Raw genomic sequence first — 13,535 nt, 5'->3', positions numbered from 1 at the left:
CATTATTTGATACCAATAAATCAACTTCAACAGTTTTACATTGATGCAATAAAATGGATTTTTAACTCATCAATATCACATGTTTTACTATGAAGCAGGTTTTTGTTAATGTTTAATGTTAAATAATCATATAGCCTATTTTTTATATATCTTTTTAAGGATTTTAAAATCCTTTATTTAGCTGTATTTTAATTTAATTATACATTAAAACATAAACGAATATTTGTTTTACATCATTTTTAATAATGAGTTAAAACAAGTGAAAAAAAATAATCAAAATGATGCTGATGATGATGAATATTACTTAATATTTATATTTATCTAGATGCTATTTAAACAACTCGATCAATCTATTTTAATGGAAATTAAAAATTAAAAAAAACAACATTAATTCTGCATAAACATAAGGAAACAACATGACATTTATTAAAAAAGCAGATGCATTTGATGCATTAGTTTAATTTAGAATAGAATAGAATAGAATAGACTTAAATTTCCACTTTTTGTAAGAGCAGAAATAGAATTAATAAATCTGTTGAAATATACATTAAAAAAGGAAGATATTTGGTTCTAATCCTGTTTTTTGTTAAATCAATATATCGAATACACATAGAAAAAATCAGTTAAATGATGTTCCATATGAAAAAAGTTCATTATGTGATAAAAAGACACATTTTAAATAATAACAGATACTGAACAGACTATTCACAATTAAAACAGGTGAAATAAAACCAGATGAAATGTCTTCAACACATTATGTCAGTTTGTGTTGAGTCTTTGTCTGCACTTTTAGTCAATAAAGTTTGAAAACAGACGTAAACGCTGACGTGAATCAGGTTTTGTTTAAAACGTTGAAAACACACTGGACGTCTTACGGTCCAACTCTGTTCAACAGATTTGAATGATGACATTCAGTTTTTAAGTTTCTGTCTCATTGAAAAACTCTGATATTAAACATTAAAGGGACCAAAACCAGGACCAAAACCCAAACCAGGACCAGGACCAGGACCAGGACCACAATCAGATACAATTGAAGTCATTAATGGTTAGTTATTTGAGATTTTTTGGGTTAAGGGTTTGTGCCAGTTGTGTTGTTCAGACTAAGGGTTATTTGTGTTTTTCAAGTTGAGGGTTTGTGTTGGTTGTGTTTTTCAGGTTAAGGGTTTGTGGTTTTTGAGTTAAAGTTTTGTCTTATTTGTGGTTTTTGGGTTAAGGGTTTGTGTCGGTTGTGTTTTCAGATTCAGCGTTTGTTTTATTTGTGTTTTTCGGGTTAAGGGTTTGCATTGTTTGTGTTTATTAGGTTAAGGGTTTGTGTTATTAGTGTTATTTGTGTTTTTCGGATTTAGAGATGTTGTCACTGGGTTTTTCGGGTGTTTTTTGTGTTCCATGTTGATTGTGTTTTTTGGGTTAAGGGATTGTGTTGGTTGTGGTTTTGCAGGCTAAGACTTTTGGTTATTTGTGTTTTTTAGGTTAAGGGTTTTTGGGTTAAGGGTTTGTGTTATTTGTGTTTTTTGAGTTAAAGGTTTGTGTCGGTTGTGTTTTCAGACTAAGGGTTTGTGCTATTTGTGTTTTTCGGGTTAAGGGTTTGTGTCGGTTGTGTTTTTGCAGGTTAAGGATTTGTTATATTTGTTTTCAGGTTAAGGGTTTGTGTCAGTTGCGTGTTTCAAACGAAGGGTTTGTGCTATCTGTGTTTTTCGGGTTAAGGGTTTGTGTCGGTTGTGAATGGCACATGTAGTTTACTGTTGAGGAGTGGAACCCTGGTCCTTTTAATGCTCCAGTGGAACCCTAACGTCTGTATCTGTGGTTGGTTTTTGGGTTCTGCTGACCGTCAGGACGTTGTGGTCGTTCAACATCCTGGTTCTTCTTCTTCTCTGAACCAAACGCTGACGTGGCTCCAGAGTTTGTCAGATTATAAAGGTTTGGATAAAGTCACGACATGGGTTTGAGGTTGGATTAAAGAGTGTGTGTGTGTTTTCACCACAGAAACTTATGTTCGATTGAAAAATGCCGTGGATTACCTTCATATGAAGGAGCAGATTGACCATGTGCGCTTCAATAATCTTCAGATTAAGGTCTTTATTCTTTTGGTTTGTCTGAGCTTTTTATCCTCGGACTGAATTTGTCTACATTTTTCATGTCTTTATCATTTTATTTCTGTCTGTTGTAATTAATATTTGCATCATGTCCATTAGTATCCGTCCGTCCATCGGTGTCCGTTACACCGATGGACACTGAAGGACAGACACTGAAGGACGGACACTGAAGGATGGACATCGATAGATACCATTGATGTCCTACAACCTCCACCATATCATCCAACCTCCATCATATCATCCAGTCTCCATCATATCATTCAACCTCCACTGTATCCTCCAACCTCCATCGTATCCTCCAACCTCCATCGTATCCTCCAACCTCCATCATATTCTCCCAACTTCCATCGTATCCTCCAACCTCCATCATATCCTCCAACCTCCATCGTATCCTCCAACCCCCATCATATTCTCCAACTTCCATCGTATCATCCAACCTCCATCATATCATTCAACCTCCATCATATCCTCCAACCTCCATCGTATCCTCCAACCTCCATCGTATCCTCCAACCTCCATCATATTCTCCAACTTCCATCGTATCCTCCAACCTCCATCATATCCTCCAACCTCCATCGTATCCTCCAACCCCCATCATATTCTCCAACTTCCATCGTATCATCCAACCTCCATCTATCATTCAACTTCCATCATATCATCCAACCTCCATCATATCCTCCAACCTCCATCATATCATCCAACATCTCAACAGTTCATTTTTAATCATCATCTTAAATTTAATCAATGCATCATTATTGTCCTGTCCATCCACTGGTCCATGGCTTTGTGTCCTGGATGAGACTGACTTGGTCCAGGTCTTCACATCGATCCAGTTCTGGGTCTCTATCTGCTTCAGGATCACGTTCTAAGACCCCCCAAGCCGGTGGACACATTAGGAGAATGTGTCTCCTGTCCTGGACATGGACTGTGGATGTCCACCTCTGACTCAACTCAATAAACACTAGTGTTTTCTGTTTTTATGCTTTGTTTTTTATTTCTTGTTTATTTGATGGTAAATATTGACTGTTTTGTTCATGTTTGTGTTTTCTATTTCACTTTGTGTCTCAGCTTCTCAAAGATGATACATAAATATTAATACAGTTTTACTTCCTGTTTCTGAAAGGGGTGAGGTTGTTTCAAGGTTCAACGAATAAAAGTGAAGGTTGAGTTGAAGTTTATCATGTTAATGTTGGTTTAATGAGACGTTCAGGTTTTTCAGTGAGACGAAGCCTCTGGTTTGTACTTTCAGCATTTCAGAATTTCAGCAACAGAAGGAACACAGAAGGAAACGAACTGAAACCATGAACTGAATACGATGCTCGGGTCATTGATTATTGCAGCGTCCGGTGAAAAGAGGAGGCGTTTTTCCCCGAGAATCAACAAGGAATAAATCAACGGCCAACAGAAACCAAGACTGGATGAATCCATTAGAAAGTCAATGACTGGCCTCATGTGTTCATCAGCCCCTCACCCAGTCACTGAGAGCGGAATATTTACACAGATTCAACAAAAAAACACCTGTGGGTTTGAACCCTAAACACAACTATATGAGGATCACATTCATTTTTGAAATGTATTATTTCTCCTTTAATTTCCCAGAAGGTCCTGTAGATGCAGATGAAAACAGCAGCAACTAAACGGTTAAAAACAACTTCACAGAAAAAAAAACACAGAAAAAAAACAACATAAACAGAGATTCAATTTAACCACAATAATGAATAAAAGTACAATCAAGAAAATATTACAAATAAAATGTTCAACTGTCATTAAACACAAAAATACTAAAAAAAAAAAAAAAAAAAAAAAAAAAAAGAGAGAGAGAGAGAGAGAGTGAGAGAGAAGAAAAACATGTAAATCAAACTTCTCTGGCTATTTTTCCCTCCACATATTTAATGAACATGAAAACATGTTAAATCATGAGTGAAACAAATAAACTGATAATATTAAACTTGACAGTTTAATTATTTTTTTTATATTTACAACTTGTGGATCTTTGACTTTTAATTATACAAAAAAAAACCTATATGAAATGAATGATATGTTTTAACATGTCTAATTTTTGTGTGAGAATATTTGGGTATGAATGTGGTACAGTGCACCTGAGTCTCATTATATGATCATCCAATGACGACAAAGAATCTTTATTTATTTCTCATATTAATCAATCCCATAAAACAGGATTTAATGATTTAATGATCAGACGTGTGTTGTTTTTACTTTTTAATGTCAGAGTTATGAAGTTCCTGCAGGTTTTAAACATGTTTCTATTTCTTTTAATGTAGTTTGTTCTGTGGTTTAATTTTGATAAACTGACCCTGAACATGTAGTTTTAACTTTTACATGTAGTTTTTGTGAATAATCAGATGGTCTGTGGTTAAAATGTGTTTAACAAGGTGTGTCGATGGTTAAACTGTGTTCAACATGTTAAACTGTTAAATCATGTTAAAGTGGGTTAAAGTGGGCATTAATGACACCACTAAACCTGGAGCAGCACAGTGGTCAATGTGGTTAAATGTAGTTAATGTGGTTAATTGTGGTTAATGTGGTTAATTTGGTTAAATGTAGTTAATGTGGTTAATATTGTTAAATGTAGTTGAAGGTGGTCAAATGTGGTTAAATGTAGTTAATGTGGTTAAATGTAGTTAATGTGGTTAATATTGTTAAATGTAGTTGAAGGTGGTCAAATGTGGTTAAATGTGGTCAAATGTGGTTAAATGTAGTTAATGTGGTTAATATTGTTAAATGTAGTTGAAGGTGGTCAAATGTGGTTAAATGTAGTTAATGTGGTTAAATGTAGTTAATGTGGTTAATATTGTTAAATGTAGTTGAAGGTGGTCAAATGTGGTTAAATGTGGTCAAATGTGGTTAAATGTAGTTAATGTGGTTAATTTGGTTAAATGTAGTTAATGTGGTTAAATGTGGTCAAATGTGGTTAAATGTAGTTAATGTGGTTAATTGGGGTTGATGTGGTTAATATTGTTAAATGTAGTCGAAGGTGGTTAATGTGGTTAAATGTAGTTAATGTGGTTAAATGTGGTTAATGTGGTTAAATGTAGTCGATGTGGTTAATTGTGGTTAAATGTAGTTAATGTGGTTAAATGTAGTTAATGTGGTTACAGGTGGTTAATGTAGTTAATGTGGTTAATGTGTTTGTTTTATTTTTCTTTCTCTCTTTTTATTTCGAACATGTCGACAGTGAAATCAAAACAAAAATCAACGAACAAAATATAAGTTCTGGTACAAAATGATAGGCAAACAAACATCAAAATAAATAAATAAATAAATAAATAAATGTAGTGGTCAAATGTAGTTAATGGTAAAGGTGGTTAAGTGGTTAAGTGGTTAATGTGGTTAAATGTGGTTAAATGGGTTAATTGTGGTTAAATGTGTTAAATGTGGTAATGTGGATAATTAATGTGGTTAAATGTGGTTAAATGTAGTTAATGTGGGTGGTAATGTGGTTAATGTGGTTAATTGTGGTTAAATGTGGTTAATTGTGGATAATGTGGTTAAATGTAGTTAAATGTGGTTAATTGTGGTTAAATGTGGTTAATGTGGTTAACTGTGGTTAAATGTGGTTAAATGTGGTTAATTGTGGATAATGTGGTTAAATGTAGTTAAATGTGGTTAATTGTGGTTAAATGTGGTTAAATGTGGTTAATTGTGGATAATGTGGTTAAATGTAGTTAAATGTGGTTAATTGTGGTTAAATGTGGTTAATGTGGTTAACTGTGGTTAAATGTGGTTAAATGTGGTTAATTGTGGATAATGTGGTTAAATGTAGTTAAATGTGGTTAATTGTGGTTAAATGTAGTTAATGTGGTTAATGTGGTTAAATGGTTAAATGTGGTTAATTGTGGATAATGTGGTTAATTGTGGTTAAATGGCGCAGCAGCTCTGACCTTCTGTAAACGATAGCAGTAATTCAGCCACCTGCAGACGCCTTGTGCTGCTCATTGTTCATGTCATTGTTAACGGTAACAATAGTCTGGCCACGCGTCAGTCTAGGCCCCCCCCGCCCCTTGACCCCCCCCCCACCCTGCCTCCAGCCCCGTGGCCCACTAATTATTCATACATGCACATTTATGCAATAGATTAACCTAATCACTGATGTAAACACTCTGGGTTGGGATAAACTTTTTTAAATTGACGGTGTCTGGAGTCTGGACCATATACTCTTACACCAGGACCCCCCACCCCCACACCACCCCAAAACCCACCCAGACCTCATTTACATTAATAATCTCATCCTTAAAGTATATGAGGCCAAGCCAGACAAACAACATGCAGAGTCTGCTGCCATTAGCGCTAATGGCTAATGATTAAACAATTAATACTGTACAGACGACAGTGGCGTCGGGCGTCACGGCAACCACGACCCGCCGACACCACGACACCATGCCAACGGTGCCGGTAAGTAAAGCCCAGTATTATGCAAATGGAGGCCGGCACCGCATGCACACATGTACCCATCAAGTACACATCTAATACAGATCTATTTCACTATAGTACAGGTCTAGTACAAGTCCACTACAGGTCTAGCACAGGCTACAGGTCTACAGGTCCATACAGGTCATAGCAAGGTCCACTAGGTCTAAGGTCTAGCAACAGTCCACAGGTCCACTACAGGTCTAGTACAGGTCTAGCACAGGTCCACTACAGGTCCACTACAGGTCTAGTACAGGTCTAGTGCAAGCCATACAGGTCCAGTACAGGTCTAGTACAAGGTCTAGTACAAGTCTATACAGGTCAGTACAGGTCTACAGGTCTAGTACAGGTCTACAGGTCTAGTACAAGTCCATACAGGTCCAAGTACAGGTCTAGTACAGGTCACACAGGTCTAGCACAGTCTAGTACAGGTCCACTACAGGTCTAGCACAGGTCTAGTACAGGTCCACTACAGGTCTAGTACAAGTCCACTACAGGTCATAAGGTCTAGTACAGGTCTAGCACAGGTCTAGTACAGGCCATACAGGTCTAGTCAGGTCTAGCACAGGCTAGTACAGGGTACAGGTCTAGCACAGGTCTAGTAAGGTCTACTACAGGTTATACAGGTCCACTACAGGTCTAGTCGTGTAGACGTCTCCTACAGGTCTACTCAGGTCGCTAGTCTAGTACAGGTAGTACTACAGGTCCAATACAGGCCCACTACAGGTCTAGTACAGGTCTAGTACAGGTCCATTACAGGTCCACAACAGGTCCACTACAGGTCTACTTCACATATATTACAGGTGTACTCCAGTTTCTCCTGACGACACTTGAAGACACATTACTGACCTTTAACCCTACCCCCACCCCACCTGACTCTGACCTATGTCCTGACCTCAGATCTCCACAGATCCTTGTACGACAGGTTTTGATGGTTTTCTGAAACCGGTTCAGTTTAAGGGAGTGAGTTCATGTTCTCTTGACATCCATGTGATGGAGGAGAACCAGTACCTGGAGCCTGACTCTGGACCGTTTGGACCAGTTGGACCATTTGCACCTGAAGAACCTGGTTTTGCAAGTGGATGGGTGGGGGGCTGAGACAGTTCCTGGAGGTGTTTCTACCCCAGTGATGAATGATAACGGTGAGTTGAAGACCACCAGCTGTCTGCTGGGTCACCACGGCTCCACTTCCTCCTCCTCCTCCTCCTCCTCCTCCTCCTCGGAGGGGAGGGGGTAGGGGTCGTCCTTTCCATCTTCACCCTCCTCTCTCCTACCATCTGTTGACCCCCCACCCCCCTTTCACTCTGGGGTAATGAATCAGAAACACCAGACTCACTGGGGAGGGAATTCCAGGACTGAACCATTTGACGAACTGAACCACCTGATGGACTGAACCATCTGATGGACTGAACCATCTGATGGACTGAACCACCTGATGGACTGAACCACCTGATGGACTGAACCATCTGATGGACTGAACCACCTGATGGACTGAACCACCTGATGGACTGAACCATCTGATGGACTGAACCACCTGATGGACTGAACCATCTGATGGACTGAACCATCTGATGGACTGAACCACCTGATGGACTGAACCATCTGATGGACTGAACCATCTGATGGACTGAACCACCTGATGGACTGAACCACCTGATGGACTGAACCACCTGATGGACTGAACCATCTGATGGACTGAACCACCTGATGGACTGAATCATCAGATGGGCCAAACCAGTTATCAATCGAACCATCAGATGGACTGAACCATCACCACCCAATGGACCAAACCACCTGATGGACCGAACCGTCTGAAAATCTTTCCAGTTGGTGTCTGATGTTCATCATGTTTCATCCTGTTTCTATTAATTTAGTCAATTCAATCATCACTCCATCAGACATTAATGTATAAACCTGGTTCTGACGTTAACCTGAGCCCCAGACTTCAAACTTTAGTACTGTGGATCAGGATTTGTGGATTAAATTAGATTAGATTATACTTTACTGAGCTCATAACGAGGAAATTCACTGGTCAAGCAACAGAAAAAAGTGCAAGAAAAATGTGGATGCATAAAGATAGTGCAAAAGACATACAGTAAAAAAAAAAAACAATAATAATAGCATTAAGTAATAAAACTCTGTAGACTATATCCATATTTACAAAAGAGTAGAACTGCAGTTTGCAGACAGTACAGGTGAGGCACATACAGGACAGTCATACTGGTGTGTGTCAAGGTTATAGTTTTAGATTTTTCATTATAGTTTAATTTTATTTGGTTTTGACTTTTTTTTTCTCTAATTCAGTTAGTTTAATTAGTTTTTAGAGCAGATTTGCTAGTTTCCATTAGTTTTCATTATTTTCCAAATGCTTAGCTTTAGTTTACTTTTCGTTTGTTTATATCTTTTATCTTCTTCGCCATCGAATTCACATAAATCCCAGACAGGACTCTGCTGCTTTCTCCCAACTTTAGTCTCATGTTTCCAGGTAGAGTGGGGACTAGAAGACGACTCTAAACCATAAATGATGAGAAGTGACTGTTGCACATCTTACAGTGCCAGCAGCTAAAGTTGCTTGAGGGAAATAAATCGATCTCATATCAATCTGACATTGACAAAGACGAAAACGAAGGGAATTTTATGCATAATTTTTATGTGTTTTAGTTAGTTTTATAAACACACGATACAGTTTCAGTTAGTTATTGTTTTTTTCTTTTAATTATAGTTTTTATTTATTTCAGTTAACAAAAATGTTTTACAATTCTAGTTTTCGTCATTTCGTTGGTTTTCGTTAACGATAATAACCTTGATCTAGTCCAGGTTAAAGGTCTTCTACTGTTTACACTAACCCTCCATAAAACTCACCTTCAGAACATCACCTCCAAACCATGGTGGAAACATTTGGGTGATTTGAGGAACCGTTTGAGAATCAGAAGCCTCTGACTGAGGACTTTATCAAATGGAACTCTGGGAAAAGAGGAGGGGTCACCATGGCAACCAGTGAATTTTTCATCCATCTCTGTCGTTTTCCTCCTGAACCACAGACGTCCAAATCTTCTATAAATTAGTTGAACTTTGTGATGGATTTGGGCAAAACCTCGGTGCACCATGGGAGTCATATCTGCCGTTACCCCCCCCCCCCCCCAGCTGTAGCTACTTTCCTTGCGTTTCCTCGAGTCCTTCTGTAATCCCGCTGTTCCTAATCTGCTCTGACACTGTAGGTGCAGATTTTCCTACAATCTGCCACGAAGCAAATCCCCTTCGGCACGAGTGAACAGGGTGGTGTTTTAAGAAGACAAAGGAGGAGGGCGGGGGGTTTGGGGTGGGGGGGGGGCAGTGGTAATTTAATTGAAAAAATAGCATATGTGTCAGCGTTTGCTTTGATACAAACATTTTACAGAGAGTTGAATAATCCAGGAACAAAGGTTCACTGTTGACCACACGGAATAAAAATCAGAATCAGACGGTTTAGACTCAATTTAGACTCAGTTTAGACTCGGTTTAGACACTTTACAACACATCTTCTCTGAGGTCAAGGAACACAGAACAAGTACTTATAATATACCCTTTACCCAGACATTTAACATTAATATGCGGACCTTCTTTACTTTTTTGAATCTGAGATGAATTGCATTATTTTATTTTCACATCATCCAGACTGGATTCAACTGAATGGATGAAAATAAACCACTGTTTATTAAATGACCTTTCATTATTTAATCTGATTTTATGTTTTCTGTTTTTCCTTGTCTTGTTCTGCTTTCTCTTTCACATATTATTTCAGTGAATGACACACATTGTCTTGACTAAACTAAACTAAACTAAACAACTAAACTAAACTAAACTAAACTAAACTAAACTAAACTAAACTACTGTTGCTGTGGTGATGGAAGGGTTAACTTGGTTTTCATTCCAGTTCCAGTTTGTTTTGCATCCGTGTCGTCTGTTTATTCTTGTTTAATAATACTTTTGTGGCTCCGTGACACAGCTCTGGTCAATAACACCCAAATTAAGCAAATTGCAGTGAAAAGCGAAAAACAATCATTGTTGGATGGAATCAGAAGGTCTCCTTCATCTCTTCATATTCGCTGCTTATCTCATTGTAGCCTCCAATCCAAGTTAGCAGGGATTATCTCCATGGAAAGGGCATTAAGAGGCGGATAACCTCAGCTTGGAACCAGTTAATCTACCAGCATGTTAATGAGTCTTGTAGTGGATTGCTTAAATTAAAAGCAAATATCAACAGTCATTTAGCTAAAGGAGGCCGCGGCCAAGGCCTGGCCTCAATAATAAAATGCATTAAGTGATTTGAGTCCTGGGTCATTGCAGTAATCATGTAATGTGAGTGAAAAACAATAAAATTAACAGGTTATCAGGAAATTAAGGGGAACAAGAGGACGACAAACAGGATTCAATGAACTTTAACCAAGTCCAGGTTTACTCATCTGCGTCTCAAAAACAAATAAAATATGATTAAATTAAAAATTCATCACATAACGATACAGAGGAAGTGATTCAGAATTAATTTAGATTAAAAGATGAATCCAGGACTTTTCCTCCTGCAACATGAGTTTATTTTGGAAATGATGTAGTAAATGAGGTTTGTTTTCTTGGTTAAAATATGGTCAGTGTCTGAATTTGATCAGTTTATTAATGAATCTGTATTAATTCTGGATTTGATCAGTTTATTAATGAATCCGAATTCATTCTGGATTTGATCAGATCCAAACTCAGGACATTTTCCTGCCTCAGTTTTATCTGATTCAGACTCATCTTTAAAGAACTGAATATTAATAAATATCAGATAATCTGATCCGATGATTCAGGGTGGTGAGGGTCACATCCACATCCTGAACAGTCATGTTTATCTGACTTTACCATTTAATTTTATTTCTATATTTTTATATATATATATATATATATATATATATATATATATATATATATATATATATATATAAATATTTAAGTTTTTTCTTTTCCTGTGCTTTGATGGTCATAGTTTTGGTTAAGCTGATCAACTATGTACTGGTTTAATATCATGATGTTATAATATGAGTCAGAAAAAAAGGGAAAATACGTGTTTACTTCTTCCACAGGTTTCAATTTGTAAATAACACATAAATAAATATATACAACTGGATTTAGTGTTTCTGTTGTATAACAGTATAAAATTGTGTTTTTACTTTGGTTGTTTTATGTTAATAATTACTTTTGTTTGTGATTTTATGGTGTTTTTTATGTTTGAAAAAAAATCATTCATTCTTCATTCATTATTCATTCATTCATTCATTCAGGTGCCAGTTTTGGTATGGGACCCAGTTGTGTTGGTTTTCAGGTCCAGATGTGGTTCAGGTCCAAACGTGGTCTGGGGTCTGATGCACACTGGTCTGATGTAAACTGGATTCAGATGGATCCAGATCAGACTCACCCGACATCTCCCAGAATCCTCTGTGTCAGTGTGACCTGTGAGCTGCTGTGAAGTTTGGTTTTGATTTGATTCTGTTTGTGTTTGATCAGATTTGCGTGTCCGACAGCAGATGGAACATTGATATTAAATAATCGAATGCTTAATCTAACTCTACATGATTGTTCAAATATGTCTGATGTGTCTCTGCAGCCACGGCAGCAAAATGATTAAAGTCTGAGGATTTAGAGGCCGTTTCCATGGAGTCTGAGAGCGTCAGAGACAGTGAAGAGCACCGCACCTCCTAGAGGACGAGGCTGGAAACAGGATCTGATTGGACGAACAGCTGCAGGTCGTCTCCTCAGTGTATTTTATGAACAAACATGAGATTGAGTCAGATTTTTCATCCATGGATTTTTTCTTTACAAGCAGCTGTGAAGGTGTTTGGTTACAATCCATCAGCTGTGTATCCATGGCGACTGCTGATGCCAGGTCCAGGTCCAGATTCCAGGGATCAGAACTGACTAGACGTAAATGTCTTTATGTATAAATAAAAGATGGACAACAACTATGGACAGTATTATCCACAGTGTCCACTGGTTGGAGAACAACTCTTAAATCCTCTCTTAAAACATAGTTTTTCTCTTTGGTTTTTAACTCTGTGTGAGGGTTGGCCTTTATTGTCTTAATGTATAATTACTTTTATCATTTGAGTCATTCTTATATGTGTTTTATTTGTTTTAGGTCTGTGTGCAGAACTTTGTCCAACTGTGTTGCTTTTATGTTTACGCATTTGGCAGACGCTTTTTTCCAAAGTGACTTACAGGGGAAAACCAATTAAATCACTCAATCAATCAAATTTTATTTATATAGCGCCAGATCACAAAAAAGTTATCTCTTGACATTTTTATATAGAGTTGGTCAAAACCAGACTCTAAGTCAATTTACAGAAACCCAACAGAATCCTCCAGGAGCAAACACTTGTGACTGGTGACAGTGGAAGGAAAAACTTCCCTTTAACAGCAGAAACCTGGAGCAGACCCAGACTCCTGGAGGATGGACGTCTGCCTGACCAGTTGGGGTTAAAGAGAGAGAGTAGAGAAGGGGAAAAGAGAGAGCGATAGAGATAGAGACGGGGGAGAGGGGGAGAAGGGGGAGTAGGGGGAGACATGGAGGCGGTTGAGGATAAGTGAGTGGTGATGATGAGGGCAGGGAAGAGGCCGGACCACCGCAGCAGGTCCAGAGATAATCGTGAAAGAATCTGTGGTTGTCCTGGGAAAAACCTTATTAGAATATTTAAAATGGAATGTTTGGAAGTGCTAGGACAGGAGGTGCTCTCGGAAGAGCTGGGTCTTCAGGAGCTTCTTGAAGATAGGCAGGGATGACTCTGTTCTTGTAGCACTTGGTAGAGCGTTCCACCAACGTGGAACGACCCATGAAAAGAGCCTGGATTGTCTTGTACAAGGTCTGGGGACCACCAGACTACGTTCCCCAGACGAGCGGAGTGGTCGTGGGGCGACATAAGCTTTTATTAGTGCACCTAAGTAGACAGGAGCAGACCCACGGAGAATTTTGTAGGCTAGGATTAAAGATTTGAATTTGATGCGGGC

Source organism: Sphaeramia orbicularis, chromosome 15, assembly GCF_902148855.1.
Source record: "Sphaeramia orbicularis chromosome 15, fSphaOr1.1, whole genome shotgun sequence".
NCBI lineage: Eukaryota > Metazoa > Chordata > Actinopteri > Kurtiformes > Apogonidae > Sphaeramia > Sphaeramia orbicularis.
The sequence above is the reverse complement of the archived record's forward strand: the minus strand, read 5'-3'. Positions refer to the sequence as shown.